Here is a 21981-nt window from a genome sequence, read left to right on the forward strand (position 1 = left end):
GCAAATTCACAGACCCCAGGGTAAGAACCTTTGATATAGAGAATGTGGTGCTTGAGCTGCTTTCTTATTGAAGAAAGAAAGAGATTCTGTGAGGTGAGATGGTGAAGGAGTGCATTCCAAGCATAGGGGATGTCCAGTCCAGCGGCCCAGAGATGGGAGAAGGTGGACCCTTTGTGAGGAATGGAGGCAAGACAAGTTTTAAAAGAAAGAAGTAAAAGCCTAATCAATATTCTCTTGTGCCCATAACCTATTTTCAATATGTCCAAACTTTGATTTAGGAACAGAGCAGCTAGACTTATTTTTCTCTATACGGGTTTGTAGTCAGAAGACCTAGGTATGAATCTCAACTCTGCTCCATGTGACTTTGGATAAATCATTTATCCTGGATGTCATTCACCTTGTGTGCTGGATTTTAAAATTCAGCTCTAAATCCTGTGACCCAGCTTCTAGATATCTGACTTTAGAAGTATTTTTTAAAGGCAGGAGAAAATCATACTAGTACTAGAAAAAGCCAGTCCTTAGGTGGTCCTTTATGAATAGCTAGTTACTTGAAAAATTCTGATAGAAATCTGCTTCCTCCACCGTTCTTTCTCATGAAAAGACAAATTTTGCCTGGCAGTTCATTGAAATGGAGAAGCTCCATTTTAATGATCATGTGACTCCATATTTTTTTCAACAGCAAGAGCTGGAAGCCAGCTGTCATTGAAGCAGAGAAATGTATACACAGAGCTTCCATCAGTGTTAATGGGATGGCATGATAATCTATCAAACGAGGCTGGGGGAAGAAATGCTCTCAGGCTCTAAGTCTTTAGCATTTCAGAAAGCCAGTTTCAAAGCAATGGATAATTCAAAAGTCAGCCACACCCAAACCAAGCAACCTTTGGGTAGAGCAGAAGGACAGGCAGGAAAAAATAAGCTGGTAAAAATTAAGCTCTTACTTGGAAATGCCAACATAATTTAATTAGCTGTATATGCATCTATCTTCCCACTATCACCAGAAAATTTATGGAAGAACATTTATTAATTGACTTAATTTTTATCTTAAAAAACTGTTCCAAGTACCTAGATAGAAATACAAAAGGCATCATACAAATTAATGGCATTTAAAAAAATTAAGTATTATATAGTATTTCAAATCTGTCTATGGGTCACCATCTACCCACTGAAAGAGGATGATATCATGCACTCTAAGATCCTATACCATTAATTATGGCATGTAAATTTATAACTACCCAAGCCACATGTAGACATTTTCTACTAAGGGGGCCCCAGAAACACTTATTGTTGGCTGCTGTTGGCCAGCCTAATGCAATGTTGACATTTATTTGCCTGCAAGATCCAAGTTACCCTCACCCCATACACATCATACCTCATATATATCATCATACCTCACATACCATCTCAATTCAATAAATATTGCCCAATAACAGAGAATGCAGAAAGATGGGAGGATATCTGTAGCTTCTCCATTTTCCTCTTTTCTTGTAACTCACAAAATAAACAGCATTCTGAGAATGCAAGGTATTCCTGAGTATGGCTAGTAAGCAAGAATAGAGACATCAGAATCTTCTGACTCATATTTGTGTCTTCTCTGTCATCTTGTAAGTACCTGGCAGGGAGAGATTTTTCAGTTAGTACCTTGGTATCCCCAAGTGTCTCAGGGTGGCCCTGAAAGAAACACAATGTTCCTAATAGAGAGGTTGACCTAGTTTTAACATGGATTCATGCATTATAATTTTCAAGCATTTGAACTTTGGTAACATCAAGGCATAAAAAGTCACCTACATAGAGATAATACTCTTCAGACTAGGTGGAACTTTAGCTGAGACTTGAAGGAATCTAGGAAAGCTAAAAGGTAGAAATGAGGAAGAGGAGGGTTCTGGGCAAAAGCACATGAGAAACAGCAAGATCATTCTAAAAGGAATGCAGAGTGAGGAAAGCATAGTACTATACCAAGGATGGATAGGTAGGTTGGGCCAAGTTGGGAAGGGCTTTAAAAGTGAAACTGAGAATTTTGTTTTTTGATTCTTATGATAATAGGAAGCTATGGAAGCTTAATGAATAGGGAAGTTACATGATCAGGCTTGAACTTTCAGAAAATCACTTTAACAGCTATGTAAAGGATAGATTGGAAGGAGGAAAAACTTGGAAGAAGGAAACCAATTAGTAAGCTATTGTGATAGTTCAGGTGGGAGGTGATGAGGACCTGAATTAGGATGGTGGCCGTATGAGCTGAAAGAAGAGGACAAATGCCAAACATAGGGAAACAGTACATTGGAGCCATATTTGTGGAAAACCTTAAATGCCAAGATGAGTTCATTGGCCCATGGGAAGTTATTAAAGGTTTTTTATTAGAAGACAGACATGGTCAAATTTGTGCAATAAGTAGATTGAGTTGGCAACAATGTATAAGAGGGATTGGTGGCTGAAAGACTAGAGTGGATGATCAGTTAGGAACCTATTATAATACTCCAAGGAAGGTATTATTATGTCTTAAACTAGAAATGATGATAGCTAGAAAGGAAAGGAAGGGACATATATGAAAGATATTGTAGAGACAAAACTGGTAAAATTTAGCACTACTTATAGGCATATCTCATTTTATTGTGCTTTGTAGATAATTGCATTTTTTACAAATTGAAGGTTTGTGTCAACCTTGCATTGAGTAAGTCTAGCAATGCCATTTTTTCCAACAGCGTGCGCTCACATCATGTCTTTGTATCACATTTTAGTAATTGTCAAAATATTTCAAGCTTTTTCATTACTATTACATCTGTTATTGTGATCTGTGATCGGTGCTCTTTGATGCTACTATTATAATTTTTACAGGCACCACAAACAGTGCCCATATAATAAGAAGGTCAATTTAATTGGTAAATATTGCATGTGTTCTAACTGCTCCATTGACCAGCCATTCCCATCTCTCTCCCTCTCTTGGGTCCTCCATATTTTCTGAGAATTAGGCCAATTAATAGCCCTACAGTGGCTATTAAGTGTTCAAGTGAAGAGTCCATGATTGAGGCATAGGAGACTATATATCAGAATGTATGCAGAGTGAAGGCGCTCTCCAACTTGGGACTGAGGTAACATAGCTCAACCAAGGGAGAGAGTCCTAGATCTTCCCCGAAGGGAAACTCCCCGAAGTCTCTAGTGTAGTAAGCTGGAGATATAAACATAATAGAGACTACCAGCTCCTCTCATGTCAGCTTCTTCCCAGAATTTCTTCCCAGAGTCTTTTTCTTCAACAACCTGAAATGGGGTTGGCATTATTCATCTTCTCTTTCAAAGAAGGAAACCAGAAGTGCCTAAAGCAACTGAAGCACCCAAAGAACCTGAAGACACTGGCCCTCTCCTCTCTCTTGCTCTCACCAGCTTTGTTCTATCCCTCACACAGGTGCATAGCATTGATATCCACCAATAAAGAAATAGCCCCATACCAATGGACTTTGGGACTCTGTTTACAGGAATAGGTCAGATAATGAGAGAGAATGTGGGAGGGAGAACTCTTGAGAGCATTTAAGTAGGTGAGGAGGGAAAGAGGAGACAAAGAAGGAGCAAAGTAATTTTTCCAAAGCACAGGTCCAACCATGTCAACACCTTAATAAACTCCAGTGCCCCCCACCTTTGCCTTCAGTTTCAAATACAACATGCTCTGTTTGTGCCTTTCATAACCTATCCCTACTCTGGTCCCACTTTTCCTACACCTGACTCCCCATCTTCTTTGAACCAGTCACACTGGACTCCTTGCTGTTCTTCTAACAAGACACTTCCATCTCTTAAGTCTAGCTATTTTCTCTGGTTTCCCCTGTTCCTGGATTGCTCTCTCTCATTTAGCTTTTCTGGTTTCTCTCAAGTACCGACCAAAGTCCCATCTTCTGCAGAAAGCCTTTCCTAATTCCTTTTAAATCTTCCCTCTTTTAATTATTTCCTATTTTTCCTATATATAGTTTCTTTGTATATATTTGTTGGCTCATTGTCTCCTCCATTACATTGTGAGCTCTTGAGGGCAAGGGACTATCTTTTGCCTCTTTTTGTATCCCCAGCACTTAGTGCAGTACCTGGCACATAATAGGCACTTAATAAATGTTCATCAACTAACATACATACTTATATTTAATCATATATACACTTATATTTATATATATATACACACACACAGAAAACATTGTTATTGCTTCATTGTCTATGGTTCCTTTAAACATAATGTCGTTTCCCTGTTTATTTCTCCTGCTGTTATTAATTTTTATTTTCTCTACTGAAATCATAACAGCTTCTGCTGTTTTGTGTGAGTCTATTGAAATATAATAGGTTTTATTCTAACCCTTCATTTTCATTCTTTATGTGTATGTATATTTTAAATGCATTTTCATGCAACCAATTATTGGATTTTGTTTTCTTATCTATTCTTCCAATTGAGAAGTCTTATATGATTCAAATTGATTTTCTTTGGTATCTGAAGGGTTTTCTTTTAGATGATTGAGATAATTGTTATTTGACAGTTATCATTTAATTTCTGCATTTGAGCCACAATATTTTTTAATTAGTTCAACTTTGGATTCCTTTATGTGGGTGTCCTGTGCTACCGATATCATCTTCTGTTTCCATTACTACTGAGCAATTTTCCTGAACTATTTCCTTATATATGACATTTTGGCTCTTTATTTTATCATGTTTCTCTGCAAGACCTAAAATCAGGTTTATGCTGATAAATCTTGATTTAATTTTTTTTCTCCCAATTACATGCAAAAATAATTTTTAACATTCATTTTCCAAAATTTTGAGTTCCAAATTGTCTCCCTCCCTTTATGCCCTCCAAACCTCTGCTATAGTTTTAAAACTGGTGCTCTAACAAAAAAATGTATGCACAGCACATTTTTAATTTCAATCTGCATTATTAACATATTCTCTATCAGTTTCTTGAGTCAAGATAATAAATAAGGTCCTCTTTTGAAATGTTTGCTAATTTCAAATGTGTAAATGGTCATATTGAAAATTTAACAATCAGTTCTCTCAAGCTGATTTGAGCTGGCTCCAGCACATCCCTGAAACATGTGGATTTTTGATACTGAAAAAACCAATACCAGAACCAGAAAGTTTTGGAATTCATGAGAGTGAGTTCTCCAACAAAGGACCTCTACCTGAGTGGGCAGAAACTCCTCAGGGGAACGAAAACACAAGGTTCATATAGGTTTCAACTCAAGGGGAGGTAGATAGGAAATGGGGCACCTCTTGATTGGACAGAGCTTGTTGCTCAGGATTTGGAGATGGGATTTGGGTATACGTAACAGGGAAGGCTTTTCTTTTTGGGATCTTTTTCAAGAGGCGATCAGTGGATTCTTTCAATTTCTATTTTACCCTCTGGCTCTAAAATATCAGGGCAATTTTCCTTGATAATTTCTTGACAGATGATGTCTAGGCTCTTTTTTTGATCATGGCTTTCAGGTAGTCCAATAATTTTTAAATTATTTCTCCTGGATCTATTTTCCAGGTCAGTGGTTTTTCCAATGAGATATTTCACGTTGTCTTCCATTTTTTCATTCCTTTGGTTCTGTTTTATAACATCTTGATTTCTCATAAAGTCACTAGCTTCCACTTGCTCCAATCTAATTTTTAAGGTAGTATTTTCTTTAGTGGTCTTTTGGACCTCCTTTTCCATTTGGCTAATTCTGCCTTTCAAGGCATTCTTCTCCTCATTGGCTTTTTGGAGCTCTTTTGCCACTTGAATTAGTCTATTTTTTAAGGTGTCATTTTCTTCAGTATTTTTTGGGTCTCCTTTAGCAAGTCATTGACTTGTTTTTCATGATTTTCTTGCACCACTCTCATCTTCCCAATTTTTCCTCTACTTCTCTAACTTGCTTTTCCAACTCCTTTTTGAGCTCTTCCATGGCCTGAGACCAATTCATATTTTTCTTGGAGGCTTTTGTTGTAGGCTCTTTGACTTTGTTGACTTCTGGCTGTATATTTTGATCTTCTTTGTCACCAAAGAAAGATTCCAAAGTCTGAGACTGAACCTGAGTCTGTTTTCGCTGCCTGTTCATGTTCCCAGTCAACTACTTGACCCTTGAGTTTTTTGTCAAGGTATGACTGCTTGTAGAGTAGTGAGTACTTTGTCCCAAGCTTTAGGGGCCTTGTGCTGCTGTTTTCAGAGCTATTTCTACACAGCAAATTCTGCCACACCAGTGCTCCTCCTCCCCCAAGAGCCACTAACCTGGACCGTGACCCAGATCTAAGCAGGCTCTGCACTCCTGCTCTAATCCACAGCTTAATTCCTCCCATCAGGTGGGTCTGGGGCCAGAAGCAACCACAGCTGGAGCTCTGGAAGCAGTCCCAGTGCTGCACCATTTCCATGCCCCTGGGGCTAGGGCTAACCGCACACTCTTTTCACTCACACTTCGATTTAGCAGTTTTTCCATTAACTTTCTCTATTGTCTTTGTTGTTTGTGGGTTGAGAAGTCTGGTAACTGCCACAGCTCAATGATTCAGAGCCCTACTGCCTGTTCCACCCAGATCCCAGTCTGGTTGGTCCTGGCGCAGCCCACACTAGGCTGTGCTCTGCTCTGCACCCAGCTCTATGTGATAGACCCTTCCCCGCAATCATCCAGGCTTTCCTGGGCTGGAGCCCTACTTCCCTTTGCTATTTCATGGGTTCTGCAGCTGTAGAATTTGTTTAGAGTCATTTTTTACAGGTGTTTGGAGGGACCTGGAGGAGAGCTTAAGCAAGTCCCTGCTTTCCAGCTGCCATCTTGGCTCTGCCCCCCGGAAGGCTTTTCTTTTGGTTATTTCTCATAACCCCACCCTAACAGGTGGGACTGTTCCGGTTTACTTGTTGTTTCAGCAGGAAGAGGGGTTACAAACAGGGTAGGGCCTGAAATATAAACAGGGCAAGGGATACACAAAATACAATTGTTTCTATCTGCCTACTCACTTGTATTATGATCTCTCATCCTATCTTCTCTATTTCCTTTCTTCTCGTGTTCTTCTAATTTCATTCTCTTCTGATTTTATTCAATTAATTTTTCTTTGGCATCTTTATTTTTGCATTCCAAATCTGCCATTCTCTTTTCCTACTGTTTGGAGAATTTCTTCATTATCTTTTAAATTTTCTACTCTTGTTTTATTGATTTTTTCTGTGAAAGCTCCATATTCTGTATTAACTTCCTTTTTTAATAAAAAAAAATCTGCCATTCTTTTTTGAGCTACTTCAGCTTCTTACAGCTTCTCCTGGAAGTCTAGAATAACTGTTGGTAGAACCCTTCTGAGATTTCCAAGATTAGTATCTTCCTTCTGTAAGTCTTGTCCAGTGTATTGACTCCCTTTCTCACTTTTTTGCTCATATTTACTACTATTAGTATCTGTTACAACTTTTCTTTGAGACATTTATCTATTTCGCCTTCTTACAATTCCCTTTCATTTTATGTTAGATTGGGTTGGCATAGACCTTGAACTATTAGTTTCCTACAATTTCCCAAACAGCCTTTACTTTTGTACAGATGATGGGCCCTGTGGTGCTTGGAAAATGTTGTCTGACTCTAAAGTATTAATAAGTTACTCTCCAATATCTACCCAGCTCTTGAGTTCTGAGTGATGATGAGACTGAGTATGTGGATAGCCTTATTTGAGCTAGGAGGCCATCAGCCAGAGTTCAAAGAAAGGACTAGGGCCCAGTAGATGGCCTCACTTCCAAGATTCAAGGAACAGGATAGGCTTGGTTCTAGATCAGTTCAGATTAATGACTTTACCTCATAAAATCAAGGTAACTGCTATACCTCAAAAGCTAAGGGTAATGGACATCTGGTGTAGTGTGAGTAGTTGGCCCTATTCTTTCTTGGGCCATGCTGTGCCTGTGTAGCTGGGAGTCTACATGTCAGAAGAAACTGAGATTCTACAAACTGATCAGGAGTTTCAGATAGAATCAGGAGCTCAATTTTGGGGTTATGCATTTAGAAGCAGGAGTCTGTGTCCAGGATTGGGTGAGAAAAGAGAAAATAGGAAAAGGAACCCAGGCTAGATCCCAAGTCTGGGGGTAAGAAAGAAGGTTACTAGGCTTTCTAGGTTACTAGAAACATAACAAACCTATGCAAGGGGTGAAAGTAGCAGGGGTTTGGGCCAGGCAGAGGGCATGAGACCAGACTTATATGCAAAAATGGAAAAGCAGATCAGATGTGCCTGGGAGTAGGGGATGGGGGATAAAGAGTAATGTCTTAGGCTTCCCCCCGGCTAGGCTGGGCCTGGGATGGGGCGGTCTGGTGGTAGGGAAGAATTAGGAAATCTGACACAGATTGTGTCTTGAACTGGAACAGTTCTGGTGGATGTTTCAGGTTTTCTATTTATTTTTCTATATCAAGTACCTCTAGGGCACTTGTTTATTCTTGTTATTACTGCTAGTTTTCTTCCAGGGGTCCTTTTTATTGATTTGAGCTGCTGAGCAGGGGGAAGAGAATCTTAAAGGCATTTATTTCACTCACTCCCCAGTTTTGTTTTCCTCTCCCTGCACAATTGCTCTCAAGTGAAACTGTTTACTCAAGGAAACTCATGATTCAAAAAAATAATACAACCATTAGCTTTGTCAAAGAAAGTATTTTAAAGTTGGGGGGAAAGGGTCATGGCTTATATTCATTGGTATAAAGTAGCCATCAACAGCTAATAGCTAGAGGACATCCCCAGGGAGAGCAGGAAAGGTTTAATTAATAATATAAAATAGCCAATCCATCCCAGGGTGACCTCCACTATTGTCCAGTAAGGGAGGTGTGAAGTATATTTTATGATGGCTTTAATAATTATATATTGACCTGAAAGGTATGACTTTCATGAAGCTACACTACGGTTTAAATAAACATAAGTAGCCCTGATGAATTATGCTCATTTCTGATTTAGGGGGATCATTGTTGCTCTTATAAAATTTTCGAGAATAATGCCCTATGCACAGATGCTATTTTTAAGAATTTAACGCCAGGAAAAGTCTTCTGGGGCTTGCTCTGTGGGAGTGAGGCCCTTTTTTATGTCAGGGGTGATGTATGAACTGATGGCTCATGAAAGGTGAAGCTCAGACTGAGTTATCAAACTTTTTCCTTCTGAGTTATGGCTTGGCGAGCCGACTTGACTGATTACATTTACTGACAAGAGTGAAACAGTCTGTGAGCTTGTTTATGTTACTGAAGAGAAGTGACAATATGGTCCAATTTAGTGCCTACAACTCAGCATAGCTAAACAAATTTGCTTTCCATTCCAAGCTGAATTTCTCCGAAAGTAGACCAGGATTTATGTGAAACAAATGCTAGTTAGAGCCGATTAGTCTACAATCTTTGTTTGGGGCCAAATTGCTTTAAAAGCCACAAATAAGGAAAAGTTAGGAACCAAATGAGACAAAATCTCCTTACACATTGGAAATAAATTGCTGGAGCCTCTAGACAACTCAGATCAACCTACCCCGTGCTCATAATGGCTGTTTGGAAAGTAACAAAGAGTTCAAAGGGTCATGGAGAACGGCATAACCAGTAACCACCCCAGCTGGAGCCAAAGATAGACCATAACTCAGAAGAAGATGTAGCTACTGCTCAGTTGTGGGCTTTAATGATGGATATTCATCACCCAGCTTAGGGTTGGATGACAAAGATCTTCCAGATAAGAAAACTTTACCTGCTCTATGGGTGGAGTGTGGTAAGGCAAAGAAACCAAAATTTCCCCCTTGGAGAACAAAAATAAATAAATGAAATGAAAAAAATGTCAGAAAGATCTAACATATTTTTCACTACTTGGGTTTCTATATTAAAGGCAAGAACGATAAGTCTGGGTAAAATTTGGTATCCTACCCTTACTAAAATAGGTTATATCCAGGTTATAAGAGAAAGCTCATTAAGCCTGGAATTAGAAAACCTGGGATCAGATCCTGACTCTAACACTTACTAACTATCTGACAATAGGCAAGCACCAGTTCCCTGCTATTTTAGGTCTGATATTGGAATAAAATGAGACACTTGTCATGGCATAAAAACTAATATCTACCAGGGTTCCCTTCCCCCCACCCCATACACACACCCTTACTCCACATGGGTTAGGCTAGATTTACCCTAAAAACCAAAAATATATAGGGCTTGATTTGCCTGATCAAGGCTTAAGCTGTACCTCCTTCAACATAGCTTCCTGGCATATGGCTGTGCCAATGTGATTTCTTAAGCATAGAAGGTCCAACTACATGGGGATAGTGCCTTTCAGACTTGATGGACACTCAAGATCAAACAAGTCACCACCCTCTTCCCTGCTGACCAGCACTTTTCCATATGGCATCAAGGGAGCCCACATCTACCCAGGCAAAGTGCTACTGTATATCCTTGCAATGTTAGGGCCGAGTAACACTCCTTTTAACTATCTGATGATCTATATGTGTCTCATTTCACCCCAACATTGAACCTGAACAGGTTCAATTCAAGATACAGGATGCAGCTGTCAGGTCGTCCCTAATACAAAGTCACTCAGTCATGTATTAGTTATTTATGATGTGCCAGGCACTGTATTAAGTAGATCAGTCAGAGTTAACAAAAGGAGGTTAATTTTGCAATAGCACAGAAACGATGCCCAACACTCAGCTCCAGCAAAAAATAACCCTACTCACCTCCAAAAGACTGGTTAGCAGGGCAGGATGTAGTGACTCACTGAAGCCTTATGACATCTACCAAATCTGAAGGGCCCAACTCCACTTGGGTGGACTTTTTGTGGCCTTAGGTCACCAGGAAGGCACATCAACATAGCCTGAGGCCACCAGGAGTTTGACACCTGGCTAAATTAACTTTCTTGCCTTTTAAGAAAAGAACTAGCCTTACCTATAGGGCAGAGGGGGGAGAGAAGCCCTAGCCTAAAACAAGCCACTTAACCTTTTCAAGACTCAATTTCTACATCTATAAAAAGAAGACAAAATAACAGACAACTACCTACCTCACAAGTTTGTTGTGGGGAAAACATTATATAAACAGGAGTTGTCAAGCAACACATCATTCCCTACCTTCTTTTAGAGAAAAAAAAAAGGTATCAGAGATTGTGGTACAGAAGAATTGAGCGTAAGTAATGAGAAAAGATGGATTAGAAGTTAGTGATTACTGAAAAGAAATAGAGTGAAATTAATGAGATTATATGTTGCTGTCCTTCTTCCCCATGTTTTAAGCTACAAGCCTGATTCTATGAATCCAGAGCAAAGAATCCAAGCAGCTAGAAATCGTTTAGCCAACAAATAGGATACATGTGAAAAATAGTAGTTATAATGGAGTTTGAAACCTTATTACTTTTGGGACAATGAATCCAATCTCAGAAGGGTTAAATGATGCCAGACCTGATCTCAAAGTATAAACCAGTCTGAGCCACAAGTAAGCTATGCTTTGCTATAGAGAAGCTTTCATAAGGTCTACACATGAAGGAAATTTCTATTGCTTTATAGAAATCAATCAACAAGTATTTATAAGGCACCTACTATGTGCCAGGCAATTGAATTCCAATTAAGAGAAGTAGGTCCCCCTGCCCCTCACCAGGGTTACACAGATAATATCATCATCATCATCATCATCATCATCATCATCATCATCATAGCATAACAACAGCAAAGCTGAAATTCAAACTCATATCTACTAATTTCAAATCCAGTGCTCTTTCTAGCATAACCCAGTGTTTTCCTATAAGCTAGACAACTTTTCAGAGGGTCATTAGTTAAGTCAACAAGCAGTTATTGAGCATCTACCATTGGCCAGGCACCATACTAAGCAAAAGGAAGCCAAAGAAACTTGAAACAAAACTAACAAATGAAATACAAGAACAAAAGCCTGCAGCCACCACCACCACCACCACCCCTCACCACCACTCCACCCCCCAGCCCAATTGCTTTATCCCTTGGTATGACTCATTTGGAATAGTCTTCCTGGGTGTACTATGGCCAGGAGCAGAAGCATGGGTCCTTTTGGCCTAGTGCCCAGGCCAAAAATCTGACACCTCGGAGCAGAGAGACTTTGCATTCAAGTTGTTGCCATAGAATTTTGATAGTCTGTTAGAGTTTGAAAAGATTCAGAAGTCATTGTTCCCAAAAGGATTCAAAAGAATTATGACTGGACTTCACAGATCTTAGCTGAATATCTGAGGTCCATTTGCTATTGGCAGGGTGTAGGTGATCAGATGTCCTTGTATTTAGTATGTTAATGAATCTGTATAAACCTAAGTACATGTTGCTTGATTCTCATAAGAATACAGTAGAGATTGGTTGATTTGTTGGCATATTTTCTTATTCACCCCCTGAGAATCCCAACGGAAAGTGTTTCAAGCGTACCACCCAGGATGGCATTAGATAATTCCTTGCTTTGGCACAGATTTCAACCTTAATGAAAAATTCCAAGAACATACTTTAACCAAAAGACCTAAACTTCATGAAACTCCATTTATCTTAAGGAAAAGATAAGGGAATCAAAATCCCAGTGGCATTTGAACCCTTTATTTCCAAGGAGTCTCCAAAAGGCCAACCCAGTGCTTTGTCCTGTAAGTTATCCCTCCAACTAATGAGTGTCAACAGTAATACATTACATGTGTAATCTTTCACAGAACCTCATCGTCCTTCTGAAACCCATCTGTTTGTTTTCATCTTGACAGGTTTCATCCCAATTAGCAGGAGCATGACAAGATGAAGGTCTTGCTCTGTTTCAATATCTGGGTAGGAAATTGAACATTTTTACACATTTGCAAAATGGTATCACTGACAACCCAGTGACTTGTCATTATACATTTAATGTATAATGGTTTTTTTTTACTTCAAAAAACTGCTTTGTCATTGAATTTAAATATCCATGGATTTGTTTTCATTTTCACTGAAAACAAGAATGGAAAGGGGAATGACCCATAATGACAATAGCAGCTGACATTAATACAATGCTTAACTCTTGTGCAGAAAAATCATATAACTCTTCATCTCCCTTCCTCCACCCCCCCCAGCTTACTTTACACCCTTTCTTCAGTCCTTCAACCCATGATACATATGTCATCAACGTAAAAAAATTCAATGGTGTAGTCAAAATTTACTATGATGAATTTATTATAAAAATATCAAAGTATCCATTGAACCAGAGTAGCACTGCCACATATAGACAATTAGATGGACAAATAAATAGAAGACTTGGCAAAACTAAGAGGTAACCCACTTGTGGTCAAATGCACACCCTCAGCTTTCATCCTTTATCATAGAGCAATGTCTTTCAGTCTGGATCATAACCACACTGAGGCATTTAGGAGCATTGCCTCATTGGAAGCCCACCCAGATCTCTTCCTCAATCACGTGACCCAGTTACAATTGTATACACTCCATCACTAATATGGAATCCTATGGAATCTCTTAACTTTTTACTTTCATGTGGGCATGAGTATGTAAGCTATAGAATAATTGTAGATTTGCATTAATAATGATGATTTGTCACACTGGGAGATCCCACAGAAAATAAAATCATAGGTTTCCTCTCTCCCTCCAAAAATGTATGTTGGTATTATTATAAGGGTTATTTTGTTATCACAATACAAGCCTGCCCATTCACATTATGAAATGAGCCACAACATAGACAGCTAATAGGGCTTGGATAAATAATAAATGTTATCTAGGTTAATCAATTTAAAAGCATTTATTAAGCACCTACCATGTTCAGGTGCTGGGAATACAATGACAAAAAGGAAATAGCTCCTGTCCTCAAGTAGGACATGTTGTCAGGGGATTTAGTATTATATGAATTTTTAAAAAAAAAATATATATATATATATAAATTCAATTTTTATATATATACACATATATATATATAAAATATGTAATTTATATAAATAAGTATAAACCCCCAAATATGGAAGGTAAATTTGGCCTTGAGGGAAAGGATATTAGTGACAGTTGGGAAGAGGTCAAGAAAGGTTTCATGGAGAAACTATCCAGTGACACTAGAGTCAATTAGTCAGTCAGTCAGTAATTATTTATAGGGCAGAGTTTTGAGAGAAACAAGGATTTCTAAGAGGCCATGATAAGGAGGGAGGGAGGGAGTATATTCTAGCCATGGGGAACAGCCTATAAAAAGGAGCAGAGATGTGATGTATGCCATGTGTGAGGAACATCTAGGAAGAAGACCAGTTGGCTTGATAGAAGAGTAAGGAAAGGGAGGTAATAGTAACAAGTTTGGAAAAGTCAGTTGGAACCAGATTGTGAAGGGTAGAGCTTAGATTTGATCCCAGAAGCAATAGGGGGTCACTGGAGGATTCTGAGGAGGGGAGTGACATGGGCATATTTTCCCATAGGAAAAACTCTTTAGCAACTATGTGAAGAAGGTTGAATCAGGGAGACCAATTAGGAAACAATTATAATAGTCTAAGAGAGATGTGATGAGGAACTGAATTAGAGTTGTGGCTATGAGATTTAGATAAGGGATCAGATTTGAGAGATGCTTTGGAAATAACACCCTTTGATAAGTAATGGGATGTGCCAGATGAAGGACAGTGAAATTCTACAATTTTGAATACCTGAGCAACAGGAAGTATGCTAGGAATCAAAAATAACAATCCAAAATCAAGAAACTTTAAGAGTAAATCAGAAGACAAAAGTTACATAACTGAACAGAAATAACTATGAAGGATACTCAGGGAAAAAAACTGTCATGGGAAGCAACAGTTGTGTATACAGTTGGTATAAGAAATATCTGTAAAATGGATATTAATACATGACCACTGATTTAACTGCTAACTAGGCCATGTTTAGAGAACCGACCAAAAATTTAAAAATAGCATCTTGAAGACACACCTGCATAAAGGCATTTCTATGAATGTAACAGTCATACGAGTAATTGGAAATGGAGGAGATGCCCATCAGTTGGGGAATGGTTGAACAAGTTGTGGTATATGATTGGAATGGAATATTACTGTTCTATAAGACATGATAAGCAGCCTGATTTCAGAAAAAACCTGGAAGGACTTATATTAACTGATACAAAGTGAAGTAAGAAGAACCAGGAGAACATTGGAAACAGTAACAGCAATACTATACAATGATCAGCTGTGGATGCCTTAGCTACTCTCAGCAATACAATGATCCAAGACAATTCCATAGGACTCATGATGAAAAAAATGCTATCCACTTCCAGAGAAAGGAGTGGTGGGAGTGTGAATGTAGATCAAAAGATACTATTTGTCACTTTTTGGTTTTTTTTTTCCTTTTGGTCTGTGTCTTCTTTCACAATGACTAATATGGCAATGCTTTACACGATTGAATATGTATAACCTATATCAAATTATTTACCTTCTTATGGAGGGGGAAGGTGAGAGAGGAAAGGAGAAAATTTGGAACTCAAATTTTTTAAATGAATTTTTAAAATTGTCTTTACATTTAATTGGGGAAAACTATTATTTAAAAAAGAATATAATGGCCATAGAAATAAGGACAATAGGTCTAAAATGGTTCTATATAATAGCAACGGACCATGAACACATGAAAAGAACCTAAAAGGAGATGGCTTAAAGGTAACAGCAGTAAGTTCAGAGAAAATCTGGAGAGATTTACTCAAATGCAATATATGGCAGCTCAAAGCCTTGGAGGCTTATTGTCAGCCCCTACTAATAAAGGAAAGAATTCAAGTTCGTATGGATCATTACCTTATCTCCTGCACTCATTTGCTTGGGTTCAAATTCTCTTGCATACCAAGCTAGAGAGAATCTTAGGGAATTTCTAATCTATCAGATAGTTGTCTGGCAGGGGATGAAAAACAAATTAATATTAGCCTAAGGCCACTTTACTATCTTTTGTGCAAAACCCGCTTAGGTGAATGTAACTCTAGTCTCTAGGTGTGACTAAGGAGTTATTAGCCTATTCATAAATGCAGGTGATTTCTAGTGGATATATTCCAAGAGGCAGGAGCTAAGATAGTGTGGTAGGCCAGGTCTGATTCAAGTCAGTCTCATGTTTCAAGTTCAAAATTATAATAAAATGAGATTCTTATAAACTGTCTTACTGTCAAGAAGAAGTTAACAAAAAGATACAACATCAGCTCAGGTAAATATAGAGCCCCTCATCACCATATGGATGCTCGTCTGGTGAGCAGGGAGTATTGGATGCAGCCAAGTTTCAGTCCTAATGGGATGGTTTTTTTTTAATGTCTGAGGTGACTGGGAAGCTGCACCAACAGCTTGAACCTTGATTAATCAAGTCTCAAGGACAATTTACCTACCTCGTAGCCTGGCAGATATTGCTCCTACCACAGGTGGCCAGCAGCTAGACTCCAATTGAGATTCAGAAGCTAGTGATGGAGAGAAATCCTTCCACCACAAGCAGAGGAACTGAATAGAAAATTTGACTTTCAAACATAAGAATCAAGACAATGTATCTGTTACATGAGAACAACAGGGTGTAGGTCCACTGGGAGCACTTCAGTCGCATTACCAGAATATATCTGCCACTCTTCAGGGTCAGGCGTATGATGTTACCATCTTCCCAACTGGGTCCAACGTGCATCCATTCCTCCCTACCCATATGTAATCTTCCACAACACATATCTACAATGAGTGTCCATTTTTTCAACTACTGGTGTGTATATTTGTGGGAGAGTGTGTCCTAAGTTAATGGAAAAAAGGGTCTATTGCTGTTCTTATTATTACATCATTTCATTAAATTACCTTGCTTTAAGTTATTTGTTTTCTCCAGCTCACCAGTAAAGTTAAACACATTGGTTCATGAGCTATGGTTTTTTAATGGATGGAGGGCCCACAGTGTATCCTGAACCTGGAGTAGCTTTTCTGGGGGCCCCACGTGTGACTCAAAAATGGATTACAATAAAGCCCTTCAGATAATTTATCCCTTAAACAAAATGATAAAATAAGCAAATATATAATTGATTCAAGTAAGAAAACTTGACTGTTACTATAAAAGCTTGCAGAGAAAAAAAGAAAGCTAGTGTAAGGAAAAACAGAATGGCAAAACAAAGTGATTCCAGAATAAACATAGGAAATTTCTCCTTATTCCAACAGCAAGGTACAGCTGTGAGTGAAGTAGCTCCAACTGATACCCAGAGATGTCCACAGATTATTTTGTCATTATAGAAACTTCTTCCACTAAGTGGCAACTAAAACCCATCTCTGACTTAGTAGGTGAGTCCTAGAGAATGTTCTAAGGCACAAAACTTAAGTGAATGCCTAAAAAGTGTTAGAGGCAGAATTTGAACCCAGTTCTTCCTAATTATAAGCCTTGTATCTTATGCACTGTGACATACTACTTCTAGTCTACCAAGAAATAAGATGTCAAAATCCTGCAGCTCCTAAATGTCTTAATGTTGAAGTAGTGCAGTTGCTTAGGAAAGGTGGAAATATTTCTTTAGATACTGTTTTCTTTGAGGTCTTCTCCAGTTTCCAGGCCTTCTTCCTCTGAGATTAATTTACACTCTGCACATATCTTCTTTGTACATAGTTATTTCATGTGATTTTCTCCATTAGAATATAAGCTCCTTGAGGGCAGGAACTGTTTTTACTTTTCTTTGTATCCCCAGCACTTATCATAATGCCTGGCACATAGTAAGTACTTAATAAATATTTTATATGGATTTATTGATACATTATGAAATGTAGTCAACACGTTTGGCTTGGCTAGGTATGGAATGGGCTTCCATTTGGGGTGAGAAGGTGGGGATTTGGTGGGTAGCTATAGTGACACAAAAAGGAAAGGAGAGGAGAGGAGAGGAGAGGAGAGGAGAGGAGAGGAGAGGAGAGGAGAGGAGAGGAGAGGAGAGGAGAGGAGAGGAGAGGAGAGGAGAGGAGAGGAGAGGAGAGGAGAGGAGAGGAGAGGAGAGGAGAGGAGAGGAAAGGAAAGGAAAGGAAAGGAAAGGAAAGGAAAGGAAAGGAAAGGAAAGGAAAGGAAAGGAAAGGAAAGGAAAGGAAAGGAAAGGAAAGGAAAGGAAAGGAAAGGAAAGGAAAGGAAAGGAAAGGAAAGGAAAGGAAAGGAAAGGAAAGGAGAGGAGAGGAGAGGAGAGGAGACAAAAGGAGAGGAAAGGAAAAGAAAGGCAAGGCAAGGCAAGGCAAAGAAAGGAAAGAGCATCATTGAAAAAATTTTAAAATTCACAGAAGCAGCAGGGTGGGGGGAGGAGTTCAGACAGACATACAGGCAGGGCAGTTTTTTTATTATCATGTTAAATTTAACATGCACTCAGAAACCATATATAACAGAAGTTCACAGTTTTATAAACAATCCTTTTTTCTCTCCTTCATATACTGAAATGTTACATATGGTGATATTTAAGTTCATAATGAAAAAGGAAAATTATATTTTAAAATAGATGTATCTCTTCTCATCCAGGAGTTTCTCTGCAGTTTGGTAGACAAAACAATCTTCAAATTATGAGAAACAAAGTAAGTGTTTAATTGCATAGTAAAGACCAGGAATATTACAGGGATTTCAGGGGAGTCAGAAGTCATTGGGAACTTCTGAGCTCAGGAAAGTTTTCGTGTATATGGGAGGATTCGGGCTGGACCTCAAAGGGAGAATAGGATTTTGACTGACAGAAAGAAATTGGTTCAAAGGCTAGAGACTGAACACGATTAAGCATTTTAAACTGGCATGTTTAGCCCAGTGGGTTAAGCAGTGCGCACAAAGCCATGGAGATGAGAATGACTATGTAAATAAGTAAGAAGACTGGCCTGATTGAAGTCAAAATTTTGTGTCCAGGAATAGTGGCTAATAAAAATTGGCTTGGCAGGTTGGGACAAGACTACGCAGAAACTTAAGACACAGGACAGCGGAGTTTAGACGTGTCTCTACGCATTCAGTCACACCTAGTCGCAAAGCATATGTAAAAATAAAATTCCCAAAGAGTTAAGTGAAGAACCACAAGTTATTAAGGTTAGAAATATTGCCGCTGCTGCCGCTCCTGTCAGCCCTGGCAAAAGAGCTGTCAGCGCAGACGGATAGAAAGCAGGGAAAAATACACCAAGTACATGAACATCCCACACGAGAGTTGGTTTGCCAAGGTTGTCATACAGGCCATTGTTGCTGACAAGCTTAAACCATGATGTTTTAACTAAGCCATTGACTTGCCCCATTTATTTTTGGCTCCTACCAAAGAGCAGGTCAGCAGCCAAGCAAGGATGTCTCTGAAAGTGAAATGGAGAGAGCTCCTGGGAAGGCCACTCAGAATTCCAGCCTTCGGTCTCATTGAACCAAGAGTTCAAGACGAGGGAAAGAGCAGACACCATAAAATCTACCTCTCATGTTTCATCACCAGCCATTTCCCTTTAGTTACACTTGGCTCCATAATAAACCTTTCTTAGGTTTATCGCATCCTAAAGTTTTTCTAAATCTTTTTGCCCAGACAAAATTCAAGCACAAAAGCCACCAAATTTTACCAAACAACCCCCTGAGCATCTGAGAGCATCTAATATATCTGTTGTGTAAATGCCAGGGTCCTTTGAGGGTAGAGAGACCATATCAGTATCTTTCTTCCACTCCTAGAGAAAGCCAACTGGCCAAACTGGTGCTCGGGGATGTGAGTCACATCAAGGGCAATGGTGGTAGAGAAACCGAAGGAAGCACAGGGGTTTGATGGCCACAAGCTGAGCATCAACAAAACACTAAATCCGTATGTCATGTAAGTTACTCGTTAACAGTTGAACACAGTTCAAGCACTTCCTGTCCCTAAAGCATTCCCAAACCTTATTGAAAATGTTTTCAAAAACATCTGTCCTGGATTAAACAGATACTTTACATACAATGTCTGTTTTCAAGAATCTCAGGGAAATGTTAGTCAGGCTAATAAAAAAGAAGACCTTGTCTTCAAAGCAATTAAGAGGAAGTTGTGGTCTTTGGGGACCAAGCTATTTGGTTCTTGTTGGGCAATCAGCTAGTCATTATAAAGTATTCCATCTCAGAAAACATAATTTTTACTTGTAAATTTGCAGCTAAGCACAAAAAGGAAAAAATAGAATGTGCTCCGTTAGTGATCATGATGTTATGTGGACACATGAGGTATAGGGGCATCTGGCTGGTGCTGGTATTGTTAACTAGGCTTACTGGAATTCAGAATAGAAATATATACTAGATTACATTCAATACAATAAACATTGATTAAGGGTCTACTCTGTGGAAGTCCTTTTACTAAGTGCAAGGAAAATAAGTCAAAAATGAAATGATTACTGTCCTTAAGAAGCTCCCATTTGTATACAAGTAAGGAAATGCAATATAGATATAGCTATAGATATAGATATAGATATAGATATATACATATTTGTTATGTATGTATTCTTTGGTCATTGCAGTCATGCCCGACTCTTTGTGACCCCATTTAGTGGTTTTTTTTTTTTTTTGGCAAAGATACTAGAGTAGTTTGCCATTCCCTTCTCCAGCTCATTTCAAAGATGAGGAAACTGAGCCAAACAAGGTTAAGTGACTTGCCTGGGGTTACACAGCTGGTGTTTGGTGCCATATTTGAACTCAGGAAGGTGTCTTCCTGACTGCAGGTCCTGCGATCTATCCACTGCACCACCTAGCTCTGTGCGTGTATGTATACATACGCATGCACACATATATAACTCACAAATACACACATATAGGTTTATATATACATATATATACATATATATATATACACATTAATACCCAGTAATTTCAAGATGGAAAAAGTGTTAATAACTGTAGTGTGGGGGCAGGGAGAAGAGATGAGGAAAGGCCTCATGTAGAAATTAAGGGAGTCCAAGAAGCAAAGAATGATGGAGTCATTGCATGCACAAAGGACCACTTGTTCAAAGGAATGTAGTGAGGAGATGAAATATTATGGGGAACTATTTGCTGGACTTTTTTAAAAACAGATTTTAATTTGTATGTTTTGCTTTTGTAACAAATAATTGTAACAATTTTTTTTTACGAGGAACAAGAGGAAAAAAACTCGGCAAAGTCAATCATCACATCAATAAAATATTACATTGTGTGTAATGTTATGTACCCATGGACCCCTACCTTTGTAAAGTAGTAGTAAGAGGTATCGTCTCATATCTTCTTTAAAGCCAAGCTCGTTTTTAACAATTTCTGAATATTTTGTTGTTGTTATTAACTATTTTGTGGTTGTTCTTTCAGTATACACTGTTGCAGTCATTGTACACTTTGTTTTCGTAACTCTGCCTTTCCTAGCACTTTGCATCTGCTCGTATAAATCTTTCCACATTTCTTTGTAGTTATTATGCTCATTATTTCTTACATCATAGTAACATTCTACTACATTCATATACTGTTTAACCATTCCTTAATGGATGACATACACTTTATTTCCTGATCTTTGTTATCATAAAAAAAAAGTAGCGCTATAAAAACTTTGGTGTATACGAAGTATTTCTTTTTGTCAATTACCTTTTGGTAGTGGCAGCGGAATCTCTGGGTCAAAGGTTATACATATTTTAGTCACTTTATTTGCATAATTCCAAATTGCTTTCTAAAATGCTTAGACCATTTCATCACTCCACCAATAATGCATTGTCTTGTCCACCATTTTTTTCAACATTGATGATTCCCATCTTTTCTAATCTTTACCAATTTTCTGGATGTAAGTAAAACCACATGGTTATTTTGACTTGCATTTTTCTCATTATTAGTGATTTAAAACAACCATTTATATGATTGTTAAAAGTTTACAACTATTCTTACGCGAAATGTTTGTTTGTATGTTTGACCACTTCTTTTGGGGATTCTATTGGTTGTCTTTGTAGCTTAGATGTCAAAACTTCATCAGAGACGTTTGTTGGAATTTTTCCCCAGTCAACCACTTCCCTTCCTACTCTAGATGTGTTAGCTTTGTTTTGTCCAAAAGCTTTTTCAATTTCAATTTGCCACTAAAATTATCTATTTTATCTTTCGTAATTACTCTATCCCTTATTAAGAATTTACCCCTAGTTGTCAAAGATATATGTTCTGCTTACCTGCTAATTTTTTGTGATAAGATTTTTGATGTTCAGATCACATATTCATTTTGA

The sequence above is a fragment of the Trichosurus vulpecula genome, chromosome 6 (genome assembly GCF_011100635.1).
Source record: "Trichosurus vulpecula isolate mTriVul1 chromosome 6, mTriVul1.pri, whole genome shotgun sequence".
NCBI classification, from domain to species: Eukaryota; Metazoa; Chordata; class Mammalia; order Diprotodontia; family Phalangeridae; genus Trichosurus; species Trichosurus vulpecula.